We start from the raw sequence: 24,908 nt of genomic DNA, 5'->3' as shown, positions 1-24,908 counted from the left end.
GCTTTCAGTGGGATACAGAAGAAGGTAGAAAGTGGCTGAGCATAATCAGAGTTGAAAAGGGATATGGGGTAGGGTTACCAGACGTCCCCATTTCCTGGGGACAGTCCCCAGATTTGCGAAGAAGTCCCCGAACAAATTCCATCCCCGGAATGTCCCTGGATTTCATCTAACATCCCCGGGAAACGCAGTCTCAGCAGCCCGGAGCAGTTGGCTCTGGCTGGCTTCAGGAGCTGCTCGGAAGTCCCCATATGATGGTGATGCAGGGGCTCTAAGATGCAGCTTCTGGGCTGCCTCCACCTTCCCTGACCCCAGCAACTAAGCTGTGAAGGGAGGCTCCATGCTGCCTATCAGAGGGAGCAGGGATCTCTCAGTTAGGCAACGGGAAGCCTCCCTTCCCAGCTGAGGGATCCCCGCCTCCTCCTGCTTGCACGCAAATAGGAATGGGATTGAGGCTGCTCCAATGGGAAGGGAGGCATAGTGCTGCCTAAGCCTCGCCGCCAATGCTCTCAGCCCTCCTCCACACCTGACCCACTGCACACTGCTTCCCCACCACCACCACCAAAGAACCAACAACTCGGGCTGCCCAGGCTCATGGAGAGAAGAGATAGAAGCTTCAGAGGAAGGGGAAACGTGGCGGTTGTGGTCAAGACGGCAGCTGTCCCTCTGCCACCGCCACTGCTGCAGCATCAACGTCCCAAACTTGTAGTAGGTAGGTAGGTAGGTATTTAAAGTGTCCCTGGATTCATTGAAAAAAATCTGGTAACCTTAATATGGGGAAATGAGGCAGAAAGGTGGTGCAGAGAAATTATTTATTAAATTTGTATCCTGCCCTTTATCTGAAGATCCCAGGGCGGTTCCCAATAGAAAGCCCAGGATCTTCCATGTGAAGATGTACTTGAAATATTTTATTGGCCTGGCAATATACGCTGGCAAACACCTTATCTCTTTGGCACATGTCCTGCCTCATGCATAAAGATAGGATTTAGTCGTAATTAGGAACAGATTATTCCCCTCCTACAAAGTGTCCTGCAATCTTCACTAGCTGATTATCAATTAAGCCTTTTCATTAGCCACCACGGGTCTGCCAAAGCTTTTTTTTTTTTTCTTTTTTTTTTAAGGGTTGGGATCTCTGTTGAGCTTCAGCACACACATCACTGCAATGCTGCTAGAAGCCCCTTTGCTTTCCCAGGTGAGCCCATGGGCCCCTAAACAGCTTCCAGACTGTTTTGGAGCAAATTGGCAGGCTGGAGGAGATGGATGGATGGGACTTACCTAGGATGAGGTTGTGGAGGTGCGAGGACTGATGCTCATCTCTTCCCTCTGTCCTCATCAAGAAACGCTCAAGCAGTAGTTTTCTCCTATAAAACCTTGTAATCCTGTACTCGCTTTAGTGACTTGGAAGTTAAATCCATTGGACTCAATGGACTTTCCTTCAGAGGAAACATGCATAGGATTGTGCAGCACATGGTGGAATAACAGAACTTGTGGAACCCAACACCCCCCATGCTAAGCAGCTGGCCATTTTTGCCCAGTGGGGAGTGGAAACACTTTGTGCATGCTCAGCAGATTTGGAGGCTCATTTCCATATCCCTGGACTGCAGGCACGATTTGCTGTCAAGCATGCACTCTGCGTGTCTCACAGAGGAATCACTTTTCTCCATTGCCCGCCACCCACAGGGAAGCTTGGGTTTCCATCTGCTCTTCAGTAATTCTACATCAAGAAAAATACTACCTGCTTTGAAGTACCCAAGTTCATTAATCGCCCTTTGCATAGATGCTAACACTTAGAAATTAATTTGGGTTTCTGAACTCCATGTAGAGTTTTTCTTGTTATTTTAGCTTGTTATTTTATTTTGTAGGAAATGGAGTTAATTCCTAAATTTGACTTGCAAATTATCCTTCTGGGAGCATTTTCCCTTGCATGCCATCTAGGGAGACACTGTGCAGTTTATTAACAGTGCAGTACTCCCATGGAGGTTTATCGAGAAGTAAATACAATTGAGTTCAATGGGACTTACTCCCAGAGGGTTGCAGTCTAAGTACCTGGCAGATATTACTTCTGCAATGATGCAGTGGATTCAGATCAGAAATTTACCAGAAGAAGACTTCTAATTTTTGCACTGGAGCTGAAGGATGGAGGCTGATTTATTTTTTATTTTATTAATTTGATATACCCTTACTTGCCAGAAAGACTTCTAAGCTGTTTACAAGTGTAAAACCAAAAAATATATCCACACATCTTTAAAATAAACAACCTACAAATATTATTTATTGAAGCTTTAAAATAAAAATGTCATTGTTGCAAAGATAACCAAATTCAGATAACGATCCTCTGTAGTTGAAACACTATTTAAAAACCATTAGAATATGATATTGTCATAAGTCTTTGATGAGCCGCTAATCCAACTGCAATGAACATTTCTGAGACCCTCATTGTTCCTGTTCTTGTTTTCAGTGAATTGCAGCATTTCAGCCACTAATGCATGTAAGAATAGCAAAGAAATACAGTCGTCTTGGTATGACTGCTTACCTTTCTATATAATTAAGGAGACACACTGGAGACTTTAATATGACCCCTATATTAAAAAAAACCCCACCTTGCTGACAACAGCAATTAGCATTTTAATACATCACTACTACAGATAGTAATTATCTCCCTTTATAACTTCCACCATATGGGAACTCCCATTAATTTAACTGATCTTATAACGTGGCTTCCACAGAGATCTTTGCCACTGTATTATTGTCTGATAACAGGTCTCTGTAATATGAAGGGCTACTTTTCAAGATTTCTTGCAAGAGCTTCCCTCCTTGCCTCTGCAGCTGGAGAAAGAGCAGGAGCAGGTCACTACTTTATTTGTTTCATTTTGTCTTGTCTTTACTCGTGGTCCTTCAGTGCTGAACGAACTTCATTTCAGTACATGTGCATAGTGTCATGCCCTCAGTGTAGGTGCTTTTTTATATACCGAGGGGAGTGCAAGGTAACTTTTACTTATTAAACTGTCTGTTATTACTGCTTACTGGGTTTTTATGCTGCCCTTCCTCCAAGGACATCAGGGTTCTCACCAGCACATAAAATTGCCCCTAACACCCCCGTGATGTAGGCTGCACCATGGACCACCTCGCAAGCCAAGTCTCTGTGGCCTTCTTTTCATGCTTCACTCTCCAGCCGCCCTCAGTGAAGGAGCCATGTGGATAGGCGAATGGCAAGCCAGGAAGGGCAGTGAGAATAAGGCACTAGGAAACAAGAATCAGATACTGCTTAGCCTGTGCGTTTTTTACACACCAATGATACTGAAATGGAAACAAACTATTGATGGCGAATGAAACACAGCAGGATACAAGGCTGCCATTTCTTTGCACAAAACCCAGAAATTCTGCAGTTTAAAACCACCAATCCTACCTAGGAACTGAAGGATGGTTTCCTATTACGTAAGAGAGAGAGAGAGTTGGAAGAGATTCTTACTCGGCAATTGCTCCAAACACATTAAAACTTAGATTTACACCAGCCCGCATCCACCTTTAAACAAAATTCCCCCCAAATACTTAGGCTAGAATAAATCACAGGCACTTAGCTTTCCAAATAAGTGAAAATTTTACTTGCAGTGTTTCCAGAAGTTACATCCAACAGGTCTCCACCTGCTGGCCATAAGACCAAGATGAAAAAGGTTCTAAATGACTAGACAAGGACTTTGTTTTCTTACAAAAAAGGTAATGAAATCTTTGAGTTAGCTATGATTCAGTTCAGCTACAGAATCAATGGCACAAAGAGAGAAGAGAAAGGAGGGGGGAGCAGAGCCTGCTGGAGAGCCTCTCAAGGTACACCCACCTGTACCTGAGCTCTGGGCTCAGGTTAACTCTTTCATGCACACAAGTGTAGGTCAGTGACTATATTACAACAGTAAGGGCCTGAAGCACAGGTACTTCCCTAATGATGACGCCCAAATTACAGTTGAGGTAGCCAACAGGGTGTCCTCCAAATGTTGTTGGACAGCCAGTGTGGAGTAGTGGTTAGAGTGTCAGACTAGGACCTGGGAGACCAGGGTTCAAATCCCCACTCAGCCATGAAGCTCACTGGGTGATCATGAGCCAATCACTGTCTCTTAGCCTAACCTACCACACAGGGTTGTTGTGAGGGTTAAATGAGGAAGAGGGGGAAGAGAACCACTTTGAGCTCATTGGAGCAATAGGTGGGATATAAATGCAATGAATAAATAATTAAATACAACTCCTTTCTGCCCCAGCCAAGAATGATGGGAATTCCTGTCCACATTGCCTGCCTCTGCATAATCGGGTTGTTGTAAGAAATACAGCTATAATGGACAACAAGTACTTATGGTGCAATGCTAAAGATATACTGAGCATTCATATTTTGAGAAACATTTCAAAGATGCTTAGCAAGTGTCTACTACAGTTTTGTAACAAATGTCAAATCCATCCAACATTCATCGCAAAAGGTTTCAGAATTCATTGCTTGTTTGTCCATTAAAAACAGCAAAAAACAAAAACCAACCACCCACCTTTGTCTGTTACTAAAGAATATTTCCACCCAAGGAGTAGGATTATTGAAATATGCCTTCTGGAAAGGATTTCAAAATGAAATCAGCTATGTGCAAATAATAGCAACCCAAGATCATGTAAGTTAAATCAAGTATGCTAGTTAGAATGCGGGTCATGGTGGTCCTTTGTAGTCTCAGAGAATGGAAATGTGCAATTCAGTTAAACATTATAATCATGAATAGACTTTGTGAGCTCTCCCGAGAGCAAACTGACATTCAGGAAAATATTAGAATTAATTTAACACATCAGAACACAAGATTTGATTCCCCCCACACCCTGCCTTCCAAGGCTGACATGTCATTTGCTGTATGCTGTAGCCCATTATCAGAATAAGCCATCCTGTCAGTGGAAGAGATTTAATTGTGGACAGAATAAATCTTCCCTGAAAAGGATTAAAACATCTGCAAGTGGAATGAAACACAGATCAAGAAAATAAATGCTAAGGACTAGAGTTTCACAGATCCCAAAGTTCTTCTAGTTTAACCTCCTGCAATGTCAGAATCACAGCTAAGAAGACTGTAGGTAAGCTAGCAATGGGCAAATTCTTTGCTGTTGTCTAAGTTGGAATTCCCTTCTGCTGTGACATCACCCATCTCCAAGAACAAGAGCAAAAACGACTCACTTCCCATGTGAAGCCCACTCTGGACACACGCACAGGCTTCAGTGGCCCAGGTATTCTACACATATTCCTGATGGGAGTCAGAGGTATAAAACACTCGTCTGCAACAAAATGTTGCAGTATAGCCTTCCTCCTCTAAGGGGCAGGGCCAACCCAATACATTTCTGCCCCTGAGGTAGACCCCAAAATGCACCCCCTTCTCATCAGGAAAGAAGGGGTCCGGGAAGATCTACATCAGGAAAAATGGAGGGGGAGGGGGAAATAAAGGTTGACATTGGGATCTACTGCCCCGGGCAAATAGGTGGGGAAATTACTGTTTTGCTGATTTGCTTTCTGAGAGACTATCCTGCATTCCCCATTCAGTGGTTTCAGGCAATGAATGAAGTCCTGGCAATGACTGAGCCATGGATAAGATTTTAATATTGCTTGGTGCTGCTTTAATACTGAGACCTTGCCTTCCTCCATGCCAGCAAATGCAGGGTTTCTGCAGCCGCTACAGATTCCTCTTAAGCCTGGGGAAACAAGACATGGAAATAAACACACATACTGTAAACTGAAGTCGTTACAATTAATTACCGGTAATTTTAATTAATTAATTAATTAATTAAATTAATTAATTAATTAATTAATTTTCTATACCACCCTTCCTCTGAAGATCGCAGGGTGGCTTACAATACAAAAGCACAAAAGCACAATGACCCCACCCCCCAGTTTAAAAGGCCGTCGATTGTTTCATCTTTCCGCAGGGCCTGCAAGACAGAGCTGGTCCGCCTGGCCTTTGGTTTGGACTCGGTCTGACCCTTGTGTTTCCCTCTCCTTATGGTCTTGATTTATCAGCTACCGTAAAACGAGGCTGCATTTTAAATTGCATTTTAACTTGTATTTTAAATTGGGGTCCCCCCCCCCTCTTTTCCCCCTATTATGTTTTTACTGTGATTTTATTCGTGTTAGCTGCCCTGAGCCGGGGAGGGCGGGGTACAAATAAAATTTATTATTATTATTATTTATTATTATTCATTAGCCAAAGGCCAAAGTTATCTCTGGGCTGAAGGGAGTCAATGCTCAACTCAACTAAGAGAAAAACAAAGCCGTCTCTAAGCAGCTTCTCTTTCTTTCTTCAAGAGGAAACAAACATCTTTGCTTCACAACAGGGGAGGCTTCCTCATCACCAACCAGAGAGCGACAAATGACCCTGAGACTCCTTCCCATCTTCCGTTTGGCAGGGGGTCCCACCCCCTCCTGCATCACAAAAATGAAAGGGAGGCCCAGTACTTGGAGGCAGCAGCATCTTGAGTCTCTTCTCAGCGCTGGGATGCGGGCGGCCAGGAGCAGAGGGTGCATTCCCCCGTGGAAGCCTCTTGTCTTGACCTTTCATGATACAAACACACCTTTCTTTGCTCTTCTAGAGATTTTACTTTCTTGGGCTCCATGATCACTGCAGATGGTGACAGCAGCCACGAAATTAAAAGATGCCTGCTTCTTGGGAAAAAAGCAATGGCAAACCCAGACAGCATCTTAAAAAGCAGAGATATCACCTTGCTAACAAATGTCTGTATAGTTAAAGCTCTGGTTTTCCCAGTAGCGATGTATGGAAGTGGGAGCTGGACCATCAAGAAGGCTGATCGCCGAAGAATTGATGCTTTTGAATTATGGTGCTGGAGGAGACTCTTGAGAGTCCCATGGACTGCAAGAAGATCAAACCTCTCCATTCTGAAGGAAATCAGCCCTGAGTGCTCACTGGAAGAACAGATCCTGAAGCTGAGGCTTCAATATTTTGGTCACCTCATGAGAAGAGAAGACTCCCTGGAAAAGACCCTGATGTTGGGAAAGAGGGAGGGCACAAGGAGATGGGGACGACAGAGGACGAGATGGTGGGACAGTGTTCTTGAAGCTACCAGCATGAGTTTGTGGGAGGCAGTGGAAGACAGGAGGGCCTGGCGTGCTCTGGTCCAGGGGGTCCCGAAGAGTCAGACACGACTAAGCGACTAAACAACAGCAGCAGCCTGCAGCACAAGGGAGGAGCAACAGTAGCAGACGGGGCATCTTCATGGCGGTTTCACTCATCAGGATGCAGGGATGGCAGAGCGAGACTTTTGGGAGGGCAAGGCTGGTGTCAGCAGCGGAGCCACAGGAGTCCGCATATCTCCAGGCACACTGCTGCTGCCAACAGCCCAGAGTCCCCCCATCTTCATTACAGAATCACAGAACCGTAGAACTGGGTGTGAACCCAAGGGCCATCTAGTCCAACCTCCTGCAATGCAAGAGTCACGCCACCACAGCCTCACTCTGCCCCATCCACGTCCCAATGAATCCAGCTCTGTTGCCACTGGGAGGCAGCATGTCTCCACCTGCTTGCCTCTTCCTTAACTCAAAAGCACCAAATATTGTAATTTCCTCATAGGGGAGTTGCTCAGAATAGGTACTGAGATATTTCTTGGGCAAAAATGATATATTGGCAGGGGCATCTGCAGGCACGATATTGGCCATCCCTTTGGTATTAGAATTTGCATTTCATAAGAACGTAAGAGAAACCTTCTTGAACCAATGGCTCATCTAGTCTAGCATCCTGGTCTCACAATGGCCTGTGGAAAAACCCACAAGCAGGACCTGAGCATGAGAGCTCTCCCCCCTCCTGCGATTTCCAGCACCTGACTTTCAGACACATTGCTGCCTCTGTCAGGTGTGCATGCAGGAGGCAGGCCCTGTGACCAAGAGGACTTTGCAGGACTGGGGCCTTCCTAAGTTTGTTCTGAAGAGGCAAGGTGCGGCCTCACAGGTGAGGCCGACTGGTAACTCACAGCACCTGGTGGTAAGAGCTGGGAAAGGATATAAGGTCAGCTTTTCCCTTCAGCTTTTTGCCACAGCAATACATTCCCTGCCTTGCTGTGTTTGACTCCTTGTTTCTTGAGCCTCGGACCCCTGACTTCGTGACTCCTTGTTTCTTCATCGTCGGACCCTTGATTTCATGACTCCTTGTTTCCTGATCCTCGGACCCTTGGCTTCTTGACTCCTGGCTCTCTGACCCTCAGACCCTTGGCTTCCTGGCTTCTGGACTCCCGTTCCTGCTCCCACCCTGCCATCTTGCCTCCGGTCCCGACGTCCCTAGCCCTTGAACTGGACCATGACAGCCTCCAACTCTGGAGGCAAAACACAGCCATCATGGCTACTGGCCTTTGATAGCCCTTTCCTCCATGAACTTGTCTAATCCTCTTTCAAAGCCATCTAGGCTGGTGGGCATCACTGCCTCCTGAGTTCCATAGTTTAACTAGCTCTGTGTGGAGAAGGACTTCCTTTTTCCTGTCCTGAATCTTCTCGTGTTCAGCTTCATTGGATGCCCATGAGTTCTAGTGTTACGAGAAAGAGAGAGAACCTTTTCTCTCTCCACTTTCCCCCTGCCATGCATAATTTTATAAGCCTCTGTCATGTCATCCCTTACTGGGTTTTTCTCTACACTAAAAAGTCCCAAATGCTGCAACCCTTCTTCATAGGGATGTCACCCCACCCCTTCAACCATTTTGGTTGCCCTTTTCTGAACATTGCAATCCTTATGGTAGCAGAAAGGGCCTTTGGTGCCCTGTACACCTCCTTGCCCATTTATTGTGGACCAGCAAAGTCCAAAATTATGCAAATTTGTGAAGGGTGAATTAATTATGCAAATGAAGAGAAATTGTGCAACTGTGCCCAATGTACATAATTTATACGCATCCACAGGATTTTCACTTTTCTCCCACTGTCTCATTCAGAGTACACAAAGCCCCATGTTGAGCAGCGCAAGGCAGTCAGTGTTGGCATGGCAATGGGTAAACTAGAGTGAAATTCCTCTCAGTCTCAGTGGGTAAAATTGAGTAAGGACTGAGAAAGGATTGAGATTCCTCTCAGTCTCACTCTTACAGGGTAGGATTGAGGTGCTGGACAGACTCCGCACCAACTAGCTATCGCTCTGAAGGAAGAGGGCAGTTCAGTTCTGCTTGCAAATGAAGAAGCAAGTGCTTTCTGTTACCAGGCGTTGCTAAGGGGTTAAGGCCACCTTTGCACTTCATGGCTTTGACCATGTTCTTTGAATGATCGGGAATAATTACAAGTGGCCGTGAGGATGCTGATAAAGAGGGATTTCGTGAATCATCAGCAGAGCCAACTCTTGAGCATGGGCGTAGCCAGCGGGCAGGAGGCAGCTGCCCCCTTAAATCAATACATATCATTACAAATCAATACAAATCTGAGGTTCTGCCACCCCCTAACAAAAATTGTGGCTATGCCCATGCTCTTGAGAAAGTTCCTGTCTTTAAATGTGCCAGCGACATTTCTTGAAGCGAGGTGACGGCAAAAGAGAATCATGTTTCAATTTGTTGGTGAGTAATTTATAGCCAAAAGGAATATGAGAGGCATTTTGAGAAATTAGGAAGAGTGATTTAAAGAATAATGGAACAGGGAAAGGAAATTATTCAGGGACTCAAACCATCAATTATTAGCTCTAGGAGGTGAAAATCGAAAGACTACACATCATTTGAGGCAGATGCAAAGACATTTCAGTACCAAGTTTTCTAAGGGCTGTGCATTCTTCATTCTGATAAGCATACAAGTCAGTCAGAGTTGCTGCTTGCAATGTCATATACACACACGTGCACACACAACCTCTGTGTGCTCATTCAATCTGTGATGGTTTCTTCAATCTTGCAAGTTGTCACTTAGCACCCACCAATGAGGACGCAGGCCTTCCAGATGTGACCTGGCCCCACTGAAAAGCATTGGGGGGGGGGATGTGACCATTCTACCTGCAGCAGCCAATACACACTTGGAAGTCATCACCCAAGAGTGTTGCAGTTGTTCAGTAAAAGAAGGTGCATTGTGTGTTCACTTATATTTCCTTCTTCCTTTCCTTTTGGAAGCTCAGAGTAGCCTAAATCTGGGGCTCCCACTGAGGACTGATCAAACTCAGATTAATACTGTGAGCCTCTCACCTTTTTGTGCAGACTGACCACTGGCAAAGACCTGCTCATGGTGGTGTGTGTGTGTTAAAATCCCATTGCAATGTGGAAATCTGCCTTTTCCTCCTCCTGAAAACAAAGTGGGTTTAATGACACAACACATATTAACAAAGTGTCCTGTGGCAGAGGGGAAATGAGCAGACCACTCTTCTCCATGCAAACACAAGGAGACCCAACAGTCTTCTTCATGTGGTCTTTCATGATCCCACATAGAAGTAGGAAACCTCAGTTGTTCCACATCCGTTTCTTTGTTGCTCCTTCCTTGTTTGGCTTTGAAAGCAGAACTTGCATTGCATTTTTTATATTGCTTGCAATATAAAAAGGTAAAGGTACCCCTGCCCGTACGGGCCAGTCTTGCCAGACTCTAGGGTTGTGCGCTCATCTCACTCTATAGGCCGGGAGCCAGCGCTGTCCGCAGACGTGGCCAGCGTGACAAGCTGCATCTGGTGAGCCAGCGCAGCGCACGGAACGCCATTTAACTTCCCGCTGGTAAGCGGTCCCTATTTATCTACTTCAGTGTTTCCCAACTTCGTGCCTCCAGCTGTTTTTGGACTACAATTCCCATCATCCCTTGCCACTGGTCTTGCTAGTCAGGGATGATGGGAGTTGTAGTTCAAAAAACAGCTGGAGGCACAAGGTTGGGAAACACTGATCTACTTGCACCCGGAGGTGCTTTCGAACTGCTTTCGAACTTGCAATATAATGGGATGCATAAACTGATGAAAGATTTTTGTTGAAATATGAAGTGGTACATTGATTAAATAAAACATACACTCAATTTTACACATGACTTGGGAAGACAGGCAAACTAATATCAGTGCACTGGAAGAAGCAAAGATCACCAGTGCTGAAGCAATGATTCTTCAACATCAACTTCGTTGGACTGGTCATGTTGTGCGGATGCCTGATTATCATCTTCCGAACTTAAAAATGGAAAGCATAATGCTGGTGGCCAACAAAAGAGCTTTAAAGACTGTCTCAAGGCAATTTTTTAAAAATGTAGTATAAATAACAACAATAGGAAAACACTTGCCTGCAAGTGCTCCAATTAGAGAGCAGCCTTTACCAAAGATGTCATGGGCTTTGCAGACACTCAAACTCAGGACGCAATGGAGAAACGTGCTAAGAGGAAGGCATGCTTGGCGAATCCACTGTGATCAGCTCTCACCCAGAAACCAATGTCCCCATTATGGAAGGACGTTATGGAATTGGCCTCCACAGTCACTTGCAGACTCATTGTTAAAACCATGTATATGGTTGCCCAGGAGGACTCCCCTGAGTGAGTGCCTGAGGGCCCTGCTCTTGCCACTTACCATCTGGCCTGGGGTGGGGCCTGAAGCCTCAGAAGGACTGTGTGCTGCTTGCTGCCTGCTGCCCAGGAGGACTCCCCTGAGTGAGTGCCTGAGGGCCCTGCTCTTGCCACTTACCATCTGGCCTGGGGTGGGGCCTGAAGCCTCATAAGGACTGCTTGGTGCTTGCTGCCTGCTGCCCAGGAGGACTCCCCTGAGTGAGTGCTTGAGGGCCCTGCTCTTGCCACTTACCATCTGGCCTGGGGCGGGGCCTGAAGCCTCAGAAGGACTGTGTGCTGCTTGCTGCCTGCTGCCCAGGAGGACTCCCCTGAGTGAGTGCCTGAGGGCCCTGCTCTTGCCACTTACCATCTGGCCTGGGGTGGGGCCTGAAGCCTCATAAGGACTGCTTGGTGCTTGCTGCCTGCTGCCCAGGAGGACTCCCCTGAGTGAGTGCTTGAGGGCCCTGCTCTTGCCACTTACCATCTGGCCTGGGGTGGGGCCTGAAGCCTCATAAGGACTGCTTGGTGCTTGCTGCCTGCTGCCCAGGAGGACTCCCCTGAGTGAGTGCTTGAGGGCCCTGCTCTTGCCACTTACCATCTGGCCTGGGGCGGGGCCTGAAGCCTCAGAAGGACTGTGTGCTGCTTGCTGCCTGCTGCCCAGGAGGACTCCCCTGAGTGAGTGCTTGAGGGCCCTGCTCTTGCCACTTACCATCTGGCCTGGAGCGGGGCCTGAAGCCTCATAAGGACTGCGTGCTGCTTGCTGCCTGCTGCCCAGGAGGACTCCCCTGAGTGAGTGCCGAGGGCCCTGCTCTTGCCACTTGCCATCTGGCCTGGGGCGGGGCCTGAAGCCTCATAAGGACTGCGTGCTGCTTGCTGCCTGCTGCCCAGGAGGACTCCCCTGAGTGAGTGCCTGAGGGCCCTGCTCTTGCCACTTACCATCTGGCCTGGGGTGGGGCCTGAAGCCTCATAAGGACTGCTTGGTGCTTGCTGCCTGCTGCCCAGGAGGACTCCCCTGAGTGAGTGCTTGAGGGCCCTGCTCTTGCCACTTACCATCTGGCCTGGGGCGGGGCCTGAAGCCTCAGAAGGACTGTGTGCTGCTTGCTGCCTCCTGCCCAGGAGAACTCCCCTGAGTGAGTGCTTGAGGGCCCTGCTCTTGCCACTTACCATCTGGCCTGGGGCGGGGCCTGAAGCCTCATAAGGACTGCGTGCTGCTTGCTGCCTGCTGCCCAGGAGGACTCCCCTGAGTGAGTGCTTGAGGGCCCTGCTCTTGCCACTTACCATCTGGCCTGGGGCGGGGCCTGAAGCCTCAGAAGGACTGTGTGCTGCTTGCTGCCTGCTGCCCAGGAGGACTCCCCTGAGTGAGTGCTTGAGGGCCCTGCTCTTGCCACTTACCATCTGGCCTGGGGCGGGGCCTGAAGCCTCATAAGGACTGTGTGCTGCTTGCTGCCTGCTGCCCAGGAGGACTCCCCTGAGTGAGTGCTTGAGGGCCCTGCTCTTGCCACTTACCATCTGGCCTGGGGCGGGGCCTGAAGCCTCAGAAGGACTGTGTGCTGCTTGCTGCCTGCTGCCCAGGAGGACTCCCCTGAGTGAGTGCCTGAGGGCCCTGCTCTTGCCACTTGCCATCTGGCCTGGGGTGGGGCCTGAAGCCTCATAAGGACTGCTTGGTGCTTGCTGCCTGCTGCCCAGGAGGACTCCCCTGAGTGAGTGCTTGAGGGCCCTGCTCTTGCCACTTACCATCTGGCCTGGGGCGGGGCCTGAAGCCTCATAAGGACTGCGTGCTGCTTGCTGCCTGCTGCCCAGGAGGACTCCCCTGAGTGAGTGCTTGAGGGCCCTGCTCTTGCCACTTACCATCTGGCCTGGGGCGGGGCCTGAAGCCTCAGAAGGACTGTGTGCTGCTTGCTGCCTGCTGCCCAGGAGGACTCCCCTGAGTGAGTGCCTGAGGGCCCTGCTCTTGCCACTTGCCATCTGGCCTGGGGTGGGGCCTGAAGCCTCATAAGGACTGCTTGGTGCTTGCTGCCTGCTGCCCAGGAGGACTCCCCTGAGTGAGTGCTTGAGGGCCCTGCTCTTGCCACTTACCATCTGGCCTGGGGCGGGGCCTGAAGCCTCAGAAGGACTGTGTGCTGCTTGCTGCCTGCTGCCCAGGAGGACTCCCCTGAGTGAGTGCCTGAGGGCCCTGCTCTTGCCACTTGCCATCTGGCCTGGGGCGGGGCCTGAAGCCTCATAAGGACTGCGTGCTGCTTGCTGCCTGCTGCCCAGGAGGACTCCCCTGAGTGAGTGCCTGAGGGCCCTGCTCTTGCCACTTGCCATCTGGCCTGGGGCGGGGCCTGAAGCCTCATAGGGACTGTGAGCTGCTTGCTGCCTGCTGCCCAGGAGGACTCCCCTGAGTGAGTGCCTGAGGGCCCTGCTCTTGCCACTTACCACCTGGCCCAGGGCGGGGCCTGACAGGCCTCACTAGGACAGTGTTACTGCAGGAGGGGCACAGAGTGTTTTAAAAATGTTTTTAAAAAAATTCTTTTGGATTTTTTGTATGTGGGGGGTGGGGGTGGGATGGATGTTTGGTTGGGTTTGGGGAATTATTTTTTTATTTTGATGTTTTTGTAATTTTTACTTTTTTTGTTTGTATTGTTTTATTGGTTTTGTTTGTTTGTATAAGTTGTTATTTTGTTCTTAGGGGGAGGGGTCAGGGCTGCCGGGGAGTGGGCCCCAGCCCACAAAATGGCTGGGGCATGTTCCACAGGGGGGAATGCACTGGGACAACCGATCTCAGTGATCACGGGTAGGAGGAGGAGTTACGCTAAGACCAGACCATGTCATTACAGAGGAGGCAGGTTTAGTCGTTGTCCGAGGACTATTCCTGCCTCCGGGTCTGGTCCTGACCGGATGGATACTAGAATCAGCAAGGGATACCCACATGACCTGAAGGTGCTGCTGTGCAATGCCAGGTCAATGACTCATAAGACCACTGCCATCCATGACTTGATCATGGATGGAGGACTCGACCTGGCTTGTGTAACAGAGACTTGGTTGGATGAAGCAGATGGGCCTGTCCTTGCCGCTGCTTGTCCACCAGGTTTCTCTTATGCACAGCAACCCAGGTCATGTGGGCGGGGAGGGGGGGTTGCAGTGATTTTTAGAAAGTCATTAGTTTGCACCAGGCGTCCTATTGGGAAGACCCAGTTTTCTGAGTGCATGTTCTGGAAGTTGGGCAATAGGGGCAGTACAGGATTCCTTTTGGTGTACCGACCTCCCCGCTGCACCAAGGATTCCCTGCCCAAGCTGCTTCAGGTCGTGGCGGATATTCTCCTGGAGACACCTAGCTTGGTCGTCCTAGGGGATTTTAACATCCATGCCGACACGACCTTACAAGGGGCAGCTCGGGACTTCGTGGAAAGCATGGCCTCCATGGGGCTGTCCCTGAATAAGTCTGGCCCAACCCATAGCCGCGGACATACCTTGGACCTGGTGTTTACCTCTATGGATGTTGGTGATCTGACACTAAGTAAAAGTGAAACAAAAGAAGTGCCATGGTCAGACCACTTCCTGGTGCAACTGGACTTCTCTGCGACCCATCCCCTCTGCAGGGAGGTGGGACCAATTCGGATGGTCCGCCCCCGCCACTTAATGGATCCAAATGGTTTCCAGAGAGTGGTAGGGGATGCTTTATCCCATGTTGATGGCCTTTCAGCTGATTCCCTGGTGGCCTGCTGGAATGCGGAGTTAACCAGGGCTATTGACTGTTTGGCTCCGAAGCGCCCTCTCCGATTGCATGGAGCCCGGAGAGCCCCGTGGTTTTCCACGGATCTGAGGGCAATGAAACAATCGTTGAGACGGCTAGAGCGCCGGTGGCGGATAACTCATTCCGATTCTGATCGGACACAGGTTAGAGCTCAACGTCGAGCCTACCAAGTGGCGATAGCGACGGCAAAGAAGAATTTCTTCACCGCCTCTATTGCATCTGCAGAAAACAGCAGCAGGAGACTTTTTCAGGTGGTTCACAATTTAGAGGAACCACCTGTAACATCGGGGCCCAGTATGGGCCACATATTCTCCTGCAATGATTTTGCAAAGTTTTTTGCAGATAAAATCGCTCAGATTCGGGTAGAAGTAGACTCCACCATGGGAGTAGGGCCAGGGCGGGAGAGTGCTAGAGTTCTGTCTAGTCAAGTTGAGTGGGATCAATTCCAATCTGTTACCTCCGAGGATGTGGACAGGCTGCTTGGACGAGTGAAACCAACCACCTGTCTCCTGGATCCTTGCCCATCCTGGCTTATAAAAGCTAGCCGGGAAGGACTGGGCGATGGGCTTCGTGGGGTGGTGAATGCTTTCCTCCGTGAGGGAGCCTTCCCAGACCCACTGAAAGAGGCGGTTATTAAACCGCTTCTTAAAAAACCATCTTTAGATGCGGCCACAATGGCCAACTATCGCCCAGTCTCAAATCTTCCATTCTTGGGCAAGGTGATAGAGCGAGCGGTTGCCGAACAACTCCAGGCACGCCTGGAAGAATTGGACCATTTGGATCCCTTCCAGTCGGGATTCAGGCCTCATCATGGGACTGAAACTGCCTTGGTCGCACTGGTTGATGATCTCCGGCGGGCTAGGGACAAAGGTGAGAGCTGTTTCCTAGTTCTGCTGGATCTCTCAGCGGCATTTGATACCATCGACCATAACATCCTTCTGGACCGTCTTGAGGGGCTGGGAGCTGGGGGCACTGTCCTACAGTGGTTCCGCTCCTTCCTCCTGGGCCGTGTTCAGAAAGTGGTGGTGGGGGATGAGTGTTCAGACCCCTGGGCTCTCACTTGTGGGGTGCCTCAGGGTTCTGTCCTCTCCCCCATGCTTTTCAACATCTACATGCAGCCGCTGGGAGAGATCATCAGGAGGTTTGGGCTGGGTGTTCATCAGTATGCAGATGATACCCAGCTCTACCTCTCTTTTAAATCAGAACCAGTGAGGGCAGTGAAGGTCCTGTGTGAGTGTCTGGAGGCGGTTGGAGGATGGATGGCTGCTAACAGATTGAGGTTGAATCCTGACAAGACAGAAATACTGTTTCTGGGGGACAGGAGGCGGGCAGGTGTGGAGGATTCCCTGGTCCTGAATGGGGTAACTGTGCCCCTGAAGGACCAGGTGCGCAGCCTGGGAGTCATTTTGGACTCACAGCTGTCCATGGAGGCACAGGTCAAATCTGTGTCCAGGGCAGCTGTTTACCAGCTCCATCTGGTACGTAGGCTGAGACCCTATCTGCCTGCGGACTGTCTCGCCAGAGTGGTGCATGCTCTGGTTATCTCCCGCTTGGACTACTGCAATGCACTCTACGTGGGGCTACCTTTGAAGGTGACTCGGAAACTACAACTAATCCAGAATGCGGCAGCTAGACTGGTGACTGGGAGCTGCCGCCGAGACCATATAACACCGGTCTTGAAAGACCTACATTGGCTCCCAGTATGTTTCCGAGCACAATTCAAAGTGTTGGTGCTGACCTTTAAAGCCCTAAACGGCCTCGGTCCAGTATACCTGAAGGAGCGTCTCCACCCCCATCATTCTGCCCGGACGCTGAGGTCCAGCGCCGAGGGCCTTCTGGAGGTTCCCTCATTGCGAGAAGCAAAGCTACAGGGAACCAGGCAGAGGGCCTTCTCGGTAGTGGCGCCCACCCTGTGGAACGCCCTTCCAGCAGATGTCAAAGCAATAAACAACTACCTGACATTCAGAAGACATCTTAAGGCAGCCCTGTTCAGGGAAGTTTTTAACGTGTGATATTTTACTGTATTTTTGGTTTTTATGGAAGCCGCCCAGAGTGGCTGGGGAGGCCCAGCCAGATGGGCGGGGTATAAATAATAAATTATTATTATATTATTATTATTATCTTACTCGGCTACGAGTGATTGCCAAAGAAGAAGAAGAGGAAGAAGAAGAAGAAACATACATGGATATATAAATGTAAGCAGTGAGATTCTGCAGTCTCAGGTATTGTGCTCTTTTAAAAACTCAAGCCTCCATGCACACACTCTACCTTGGTTTTTCAGCCCCAGTCTTCTCTTCAAGGGCAAGGCAGTGTGGTGTAGCAGTTAGAGTGTCAGACTAGGACTTGGGAGACCAGGGTTCAAATCCCCACTTGGCTATGAAGCTCACTGAGTGCTCTTGGGGGCAAGTCACTGCATCTCAGCCACATCTCTCTCACATTGTGGGGATTAAATGAGGAGAACTGTTCACACCACCTCGAGCTCTTTGGAGGAAAGCATGAGATATAAATAAAATAAAATAAAATATAAAATAATCTGAAGAGAAACGTCAGTGCCAGCTCAGACTTCAGGGTCTTTGGTTTTAAGTCCCTAATGTCATAAGAGGGCATTTTCTGAGCTCTCCTCTCCCAGTTGTTTAACAGTTGGCGAGGATGGTCCCTTTGCAGTGTCTCTGCTGGGCTCATTTGGACATAATGCCAGCATCCCAAATTAGGAATTCAGGAAGCTGCCACTGAATCAGGCCCTTGGTCCATATAGGTCAGTTTTGTCTACACTGGCTGGCAGTGGCTCTCTGGGGTTTAAGGCAGGGGATATTCCCAGACACTACCAAGAGATTTCTGGGGGGTTGAGCCTGAGAACTTCTGCGTGCAAACTGGGTCTCTTCCAGTGAGCTCCAGTCCTCCCCTTTTCATCAGTCCTAAATAACACATCAAACTCTATCTTTCAAGTTCAGAATCATGAATAACCCACTTATGTCATTTTTGTGACTTCTTATCCCCCAGACTTCAGAGCAGTTCAAAGCTGGTAGGTTTTTTCTCTCTCTCTCTCTTTCGTCTGTGTTGCTTAGTTGCTGTCTTTACTGACTCATCCTTGGAGACATTTCTCCTTTGAGGATGAAAGGCTTCCCTTGGCAGGCATCCAAGACGTGTGCTCCAGTTAGTCAAACTTCGTGCTTGCTCTGGATCATTTGTGGCATCGCTGGGAGAGTGCCAAAGGCTAACTCAGGTGCAGGAAATGTTTAATGAGCCCCAGCAGGTGTGAAATGCTTCCATTTTTGCTGGAAATAAATGTTTCATCTCCCCCAGTAATGTAGCTTTTTAAAAAAGCACCACCAAACTTCTCAAAGGCACCTGTGGAACTTTTATCACACTTTTAGACTTGTATGCGCAAACTCACCAAGCGTCTTCCTCCCTGCTGCATTAATCCATCCCATGGCACAGACTTCGCTTACCTGGACCATAATTCATACTGCTGTTTATCTGCATCTCTGTCTAGGACCAATGGGTTGGCTCAGAGCCTGCTCTACCATGAGGCTGGCTGAGGTGGGGCAGTTCAGTGGCAGATTTCAGAGGGACAGCAGATCATGGTCCCAGAGCTATCTATCTGAAATAGGAGGCACACACAGTCCGGCAGAGTCTGGAAGGGGGGAAGGTGGAGGCAGTGGTGGAAGGAAAAACACAGAAGAGCATCCCTGGGCTGAAATCCTATGCTTCTGAGTAAACATGCATAGGGTTGGGCTGCACTCCCTTTGAACTCAGTAGGACTTGCAGCTACCAATTCATAAGATTGGGCTGTAAGTCACACCGAGCTCTACAGCAGTGCTTTTAAAAGCAAGAAGCCAAAAAAACCCAAAAAATGTTTAAGAGGTTGTGTCTCGTATGATAATTGGTAGCGACTTTCAAACAAAGCATGGTGAATGCTCAATAACTGTGTCATCTGCAAGTGCCTTGAATTGGCACTGCAGCAGTTTCGGGGGGGGGGTGTCTGCTCACCTTCTCCCCCCTTCTCTTGTCTCCTTGAAGCCAGATTACATCATCTTCTGCAACATTCACAACCATCTGACTTTGTCACCCACAAAAGGAGGAAATTAATCCAGCTACCGGCACCTGCAATAATTCATTCCAGTCCTGCCTGCAGCAACTTCATTTTGCCATGCTTCTAAATATCCTACACAAACAACAGACGGCTAATACGCTTTACTTTTTAGAAGGCCCGTTCATGAGAATGGTGCTGACCCGGCTTTTTGCTGCCCATGGTTTACATTAGGCTGATGAAAATTCTTAAAGTTCTCAGACCAGCTGTGGAGGAAGAGCAGAGCCACCCAAGAACTCTCTCCTCCTCCATGAATTTGTCTAATCCTGTTTTTAAAGGCCATCGCTGCCTCCTGTGGGAGTGAATTCGATAGTTTATGTACTGTGTGAGGAAGTGTGAAACTGAGGGGCTGGAAACTGGTGTGTCGACTTAGGGCTTATCCACATTTCCTCTTGTCCATGTGTCTGTGTCTTTGCCTTCTTATATAATCTTGTATTTCCTTTCAGGACACTGACTAAATTTGCATTGCCAGTGCTTTCAGATAGTTAGGTTTGTGATGATCACAGTGACATGCCTCCTCTCTCCTGCTCTCCCCCCCCCCCCATGTATCCTACGCTTTCCCTAAAGATGGGCTTCCTTTTTCAATCAGGCGTTAATGAGCCAAAACCCCTGAGCGCCTTGCTGTGATCAAAACCTACAAGGGCAAATTGCTACTGTTTTCATCGGCTACTGGCTCTGCAGTTTTAGCTATTGATATTCATTTGCCCACATCTAAGAAAGAATAAAAGTATCTGCTGGGAGCCGTAATGGTTTAAAGCAGTGAATGGCCCCAGCTGAGAAAGATGACTCAAAAAAATTATCTGCCTTACTGAGTTTAAAAGATTGCTTTGATTGGGCTGGCAACTGGAGAGCTGTTTTGCTGAGTAAGGAACAAAGATATCAAAAGTGTGGCTTGCATGAGAGAATAATCTACAAGAAGACAAGGAAGCCGACTTCCTAAATAGTATTGAGATGAGCATACAGTGGGTTATATAATTTCTCTCCCAGGAAACTCTTGAGCCAATCTCGGATTATCACAAGGGCACCTTCCCTCTGCTTCCAACATTCAAGAGTCAGTTCTGCTGATCCTTATAGAGCCAACAGTGGTTCCATTTGGAGGTCCATCTGGTGCCAACTTCAGCTCAGTTTCAGCACCTGGTTAAGACCGGGCTATTTTCTCAGGGATTTATGATGCCATTCCATGGCAGAATCATAGAGCTGTAGGGTTGGAAGCGTCCAAAACAGAAATCTAGTCCAGCCCCCTGGAATGCAGGAATCACAGCTCAAGAATCCATGACAGATGACCACCCAACCTCTGCTTAAAAGCCTCCGGTGAAGAAGAGTCCACCACCTCCCAAGGGAGTCCATTCCACCGCCAAACAGTTCTTAAAACTCAGCAAGTTCTTCCTGGTGTTGAGTCAGAATCTTTTCCTGTAATTTGAATCCATTGGTTCAAATCCTACTCTGTGTAATAACAACAACAACAACAACAACAACAACAATAATAATAATACCAGATGCTATCTGTTTAAATATTGTTTGTATTGGTTTTATCTGTTTCGTTATTTAAATTTTAAAATAGTCAACTGCTTATTTTAAATCTGTTTATTTCTTAAATAAATTTCAACGTGAGAAAGAGATATAGCTATACACACACCACAATCAATCAATTTTTGTATATAGCCAAAGGCCTTTACAATGGACAACAGAGAATAAAAGGAAACTTTCATTCAAAATCATACACATAACCTGTAGCAGTTTACAACTTAAAAAGAAATTTACAACATTAAGACTTGAGATTGGAGCGCATTCACACAGCTGGAACGGAGCTTCTTGGTTACCTGGTATGTAATATATAGACGTTTATCTGCCAGGATACACACACACCTGCATTCTTTTTGCACACTATTGGGAGTCCAGATTCCATGCAGGAACCCCACTAGTCCAGCCATCCTTCCTCCAGAACTGGGCTCAAGGACATGTGCTGAAGGACGAGACAATGGAATCCTAGAGTTGGAAGGGAAAACCCCGCAACGCAGGAATTTGCAGGGATCAAACCTGCAACCTTGGCATTATCAGAGCCACGCTCTAACCAGCTGAGCTTATGTGCAAGACTTTCTCTTTGAGGTTCCAAAGAATCTGCATGGCAAAAGCTTTAAGAAAATGTATAAAGAAGTACCGGTAAATAAAAAACACTCCAGATCATACTGTTCTCAACCTGGAGAAAAGGGGTAAAATATATGGTATAAATGATTTAGCTCAAATGAATAACCACACCCTAGGCCAACCCCAACTTCTCTCACCACCAAAGGACCACAGGTGAACAGAAAAGAATCTGCACAAGCAACGCTGACACCAAACCCTACATATAGTAAGTAAAACAGAAACATTGCCACCCGACCCCACCCCCACCCATCTTCCCCCCCCTCCACCTCTTTCCCCCTTTTCTTCCTAATGTCTCAACAAATGAAACTGATTTGTAAAAATGTTACATGGGGGGGGGGGAATACGAGAGAAAGACATTGCACACACTTTTGTAAATCAACAAAATCTTTAACAAATAATAAAAATAATAAAAATGATTTAGCTCTAGGGTCCTTCCACTGTCCTTGAAGAGGCTCAGCAGGAAACCTTGAAGGCCAGTGCCCATTCCAAACAGCAGCCTTTCATCTCCTTCCCACGTGGGTCTTTGTTACTAGGAACCAAGCTACTAGGAAGATGTGTAATTTATGGTGCGTAATTGGAAGACAGAAGCTAAGAGGCCTGGTGGTTATAGATCCATGTCTTTTCTTGGCTATGCAGTGCCTGGTTTATATAGGCACTAAATGAATTCATTCATATATATATAATATCCAAATGTGTGGAGAAGGGAGTCAGGAAGCAAACAGAGTGAGAGGCAGGGAGAGAGTGAGAGGGAATGGAAAACTAAATTTCAGAAGCCCCTAATCTCGGGGCAGGGTGAGGAGCAGACTCTGCCCCCTTTCATGAAAAGTTTATACTGGCTGTTTAAAAAATCATAAGAAGTTTAAACTGCTTGATTGTATTAAAAATAAAAAATAAATTACCACACACACAAACCTCAAAGCAGTGCTATTTTTCTAGAAAAAGGGGTGCTGGAACTCACCATCAGCACCTCCCTCGTTCTCTTAGAACGGCAATGGCGCCCACCTGAGAGGTGCTGGAATTGAGTTCTGGCGAGTTCCAGCTGAAAAAAAGCCCTGCCTCAATGGGGCTTACAAAGAAGATAAAACAATGAATGTATCAATACGAAAAAAATAACAATTTAAGACTTTCAAAAAGTTAAAACAACAATAGACTAAAGACAGATCAAAACTTGCATCAGCTTTCTAAACATCTACACTGACTTGTCTCAACACAAATGTTTTTAGCAGGCACTGAAAAGAGCAGAGAAAAGCCGCTTGCCTGATATCAATAGCAAGTGAGTTCCAAAGTGAAGGTGCAGCCACCCTAAAATATTGAGTTCTTACAAATGTGGAATGGGTACGATGTGGCACTGTAAGAGTGCCAGTTCTGCTGATCAACATGGTCAAGTGAGTGTGGAAAATGTAAGGCAATCTCGCAGGTAAATTGGTCCCAAGTTGTTAAGGGCTTTCGTTTTATTAATTCCACGCCCCCCTTTTATTTTATATTGTGATAACCATATAGTTTTATTGCATAAAACTGAGTCGATTGGCCTTTCCCCCCCCCCCCCACTCTTATGACTCAAAACTTAGTGGTACGGTTTGGAGGATTAAAGAGACTGGTTCCCGTGACTCTTGCTCCACCACAAAATTACAGTCTAATGCGGAGTCCAGCATTCGACGCAAATAAGAAGATTGGCTGTGTGTTCCTCATCTTGCTCTCCATGCGTGGCATCTGTGCTAAATATACAATCTCACCTGGAGCGCTTTCAGCAGGGCTGCAGCAGATGGAAACATTCCTAATGAGGTGACCCGCAGTGAGGTCTCGCTGCCATTAGCAGGGACTGTGGGTTACGGAAGCACCTTGTGAAAAGGTGGTAAAAGGATGCTCATTCCCATCCTGCCCAGAGCTTCTTGGCTACAAAGGGAATGCACACACATCTGCACCACAGAAAAACAGCTGCCACTGTGCTACAGTTAAGGCCGAACCAGCCCTAAGTCCAGGCGTAATTAATATTGCATGGACAGCCCTGGGCGGCCCCCGTGTGGAATAACGACTCAAGACAACTTGCTATGGGATTAAAATTGGCCACAACTTTATTCTGTTTCAGATGTGGGTAGACCTTGGCTCAGGCACTGGGCGTTTATCCCTCCCAGCCCTCCGCCAGGGATCTGGGGAACATCAGGGTTATCCAGAGTGGGGGGGGGGGGATGGAGCAGCTCTGGAGAACATATTTTCTCCGTTATGCCGCCGTCGCAGAGGAGAGCAATGACAACCTCTCGGCATACGGCCAAAGCCTCCCCTCAAAACAACCCCTTTAATGGAGAACCCTGGTATTGCCGCTGCAAAGAGAAGGGGGGTGCATGAGTCACCACTACACACCCACCCCCAATTTAGGGAAGATAGACTAAAGGATTCCGCCCAAGGCCTGATACCGCCAAAGTTGTGATGTTTTGCTATGGGAAAGGCAAACCTGCCAATGCAGGAGAATTCATTTCCGGCCCTTCAACAGAGACTTTTACGTAGCAGTGCCCACGTACCTGTGGAGAAAAGGTTAACCTGCAAAAGAAGTCTTAACTGAGGGAGGGCAGGGTGGGAGAAGCTCTGGAGCCAACTGATGATTCCCAGGTAAGATCCTCCCCCTATTGTGTGGGCAGGTGGTCCCTCCCCCTAACTGTCCTGATCACCTTGGCAATGCCACCGCAGGTGGGATTGGGCAACTGGCTGAGGTAGGCAGAGACCTCCAGATATCCCACCTGGGGAAGGCAAAGCCAAGCCTGTGTTAATGGTGCCGCATAGGGTCCAGGGGGCTGCGCATGACCACGCAAAGAGCACCCCCCATTTAATGTGGGGAGTGGTCATTCTGCCTTTCCTTCAAGGAGCTCAAGCGCATGCATGTTTCTGCTCTCCACCTTTTATCCTCACAGCAACAGCTTTGGGAGGTTGGCTGAGCTGTGAGATGTTGGCTGAGCCCAAGTGAGCTTCGTGGCTGAGCAAGGATTTGAAGCGGAGTCTTCGCCGCCCTGCTTTAACCGCTATGCCATACTGCACCTGCCGGTCCAGGGACACGAGGAAGAAAGTGCTCAGGGTCCGTTTGAGCACAGCAAATGTAGATCTGGCTCAAGCACCAGGCCAAGTGAAGGGGTTGCCTTAAGCAGCAGGATTTGGGGTAGCATTAAAGAGGGGCTGAGCCAGAAAGAGCTTTGATCTATGGGGTACAATCTACTGGGGTCTGGAAAGGTAAGGTATGTTTGATGCCACCTTCCTTCCTAATCAGCCTTTCCTGCAAAGCCTTAATTCCCACAACCCCCTGAAAGCAAGTCTACAGAAGCCTTTCCCAACCTGGTGCCCTCCAGATGTTTTGGACTGCAACGCGCATCAGCCCCCGGCACAGCTAGGCTGACTGTGGGCAGCGGCAGTTGTGGTCCAACAACATCTGGAGGGCACCAGGTTGGGAAAGGTTGGCCTCAATACATACAATGGAATTAAATGAATATGCTTCCTCATTT

The 24,908-nt window shown here is 48.2% G+C and overlaps 1 long non-coding RNA gene across 1 annotated transcript in view; it reads right to left on the bottom strand.

The window, feature by feature from the left end:
• The window catches only part of LOC310851240, a 984,470-nt gene that overhangs the window by 747,999 nt on the left and 211,563 nt on the right, over positions 1-24,908 (bottom strand). The gene's annotated exons all lie outside the window — the stretch shown is intronic.

This window comes from Podarcis gaigeae, assembly GCF_964106915.1.
Source record: "Podarcis gaigeae genome assembly, chromosome: 8".
Classification (NCBI taxonomy): domain Eukaryota; kingdom Metazoa; phylum Chordata; class Lepidosauria; order Squamata; family Lacertidae; genus Podarcis; species Podarcis gaigeae.
Note: the sequence above shows the minus strand (reverse complement) of the source record. Positions and strands in the feature narration are given on the sequence as shown.